This window comes from Eschrichtius robustus, chromosome 18 (genome assembly GCF_028021215.1).
Source record: "Eschrichtius robustus isolate mEscRob2 chromosome 18, mEscRob2.pri, whole genome shotgun sequence".
In the NCBI taxonomy this organism is placed as follows: domain Eukaryota; kingdom Metazoa; phylum Chordata; class Mammalia; order Artiodactyla; family Eschrichtiidae; genus Eschrichtius; species Eschrichtius robustus.
The window spans coordinates 17,719,869-17,721,930 of NC_090841.1; the positions used below are offsets into that span (position 1 = coordinate 17,719,869).

General features: G+C 39.7%; 1 pseudogene; it reads left to right on the top strand.

The window, feature by feature from the left end:
• The first annotated feature begins 679 nt into the window (after positions 1-679).
• LOC137752161 (mitochondrial import receptor subunit TOM20 homolog) lies at positions 680-1,115 on the top strand (annotated as a pseudogene).
• The last annotated feature ends 947 nt before the right edge of the window (positions 1,116-2,062 follow it).

The following is a 2,062-nucleotide window of genomic DNA, read 5'->3' on the forward strand; positions in this document are numbered from 1 at the left end:
GAAATTTTAGTTTTGAAAAATGTTTCATTTAATTCAACTCAATAACAATTATTTAAGCACCTGTGTCAGTTACTTCCTTCAAGGACCTCACAGCCTTAATGATTGGGTATAAGGTGGTGGCAGGACAGAAGAGGAAGAAATGGGAGGTATATTGAAGGAAAAGAAGTGGAACTTCAGACTGACAGAACAGCTCAGAAGACCTAGTCCTACTTTTAAAGCAGCAAACAGATCCTAGAAAGCCTTACAAACGGATGGAAAAGACACATAACAGTTAAGTGTAGTATATGAAGAGGTAACACGTAAAACGAGATATAAAGGATGAATAAAGGAGTGGGCCAGGCAAAGAAGGGTGATAAATGCAAAAGGTTGAAGATAAGAGAGAGCACTGTGGTCTGGCACATCAGAAATGGTAAGTAGTTCCATCAGGCTGGAAGGCATATGGGCTTGGGAGCCTGTGTATAGAGAAAAGACTGCGGTAAAACATTAGGTTACATAGATTTGAAGGAATCAATTCATGAAGAATCTTACATGCCTTTTATGCTCTATGTCTGTGGTTTGTTACTGCAGCTGCCCTTTAGAATCACCAGGGAAGAGGGCGTCGGTACTGAGCGGCGGCGTCTGCTCCGAGGGTCCTGAGCCAACAGCTTCTCCGCGGGCCCCGCCGCCGCCGACCCCACTCCTAGTTGGAGAGAAGATGGTGGGCCGGAACAGCGCCATCGCTGTTTTCATCGGGTACTGCATTTACTTCGACCGCAAGAGACGGAGTGACCCCAACTTCAAAGAACAGGGTGCGAGAACGAGGAAAAAAACAGAAGCTTGCCAAGGAGAGAGCTGGACTTTCCAAGTTACCTGACCTTAAAGATGCTGAAGCCGTTCAGAAATACTTCCTCGAAGAAATACAGCTTGGTGAAGAGTTACTAGCTCAAGGTGAATATGAGAAGGGTGTGGACCATCTGACAAATGCAATTGCTGTGTGTGGACATCCACAGCAGTTACTGTAAGTATTGCGGCAAACTCTTCCACCACCAGTGTTCCAGATGCTTCTGACTAAGCTCCCAACAATTAGTCAGAGAATTGTAAGTGCTCAGAGCTTGGCTGAAGATGATGTGGAATGAGAAACAAATGTCAACATAATAATCTCAATTAAAAAATATTTTTAAAATCTGAACTTGGAAGATGATCAGCTCTGGGGGAGTAAGGGCAAATAAGCTTGTTATGGACTGTCCTACACTGAAATCTACCAAAGTTAATTTTTACTTTGTGTAGATCCATTTGTCTGTTTTATTTATTTTTCCCAGTGAAAAGCGTATTTTGATAGAGAGGTTTTCATTTTATAAATACACTCTCAGTTACTGAAATGTGGATTTTGTTTATTCCTAAAACGTGCAATTAGAAGGTACATATATAACATCACATTACTTACAGTAAAATGACCCAGTGCTCAGTTTTGAAAGGCCAAAAAACGTGTAGAAGAAAACTGAAGAAAGCACTTTTTTTTAAGCTAGTACAGTTTGCTATACACCAGAAAATTGGATGGAAACTTGATTGTGTATCAAAACTGAGCATTAAAATCTTTAAGAGATTACTTCTTTTCATTTAATCTCTTAAATACGTATAATGTGCTGCTGTGCTACAATAACTTCACCCCCAGTGCTGAACTGTTTTGTTTAAATCAGTGGGCCTAATGTGTTCCAGATATTTATCTCCTTGTATTTTAGATATGTGTAGTTGCAAATAGCACCAGGAATTAGATCTTTGTACACCCTTAATCCAGCTGAGTAAACTTCGCCAGTTAATGTCTGCCCACATTTATAAAATGAGGGAATTTGTCTGCTAATTCAGCTTCTAATTCCTTTGGTTCTGCTCAGCATTTTCATATCCCTTTTTCTGAGGGATATATCTGTTTGGGCAACCAGCCCTTGCATTTTTTAATACTCTGAATCTTGCATGCTTGCCTGACTTAGTATTTCTGAACTGATTTTTTTTTTAAGGTATAACTTGTGTTGATTTTCACTGAAATCATGGTTCTGTCACTACTTTTGTAAATTAATCTGAAATTTAA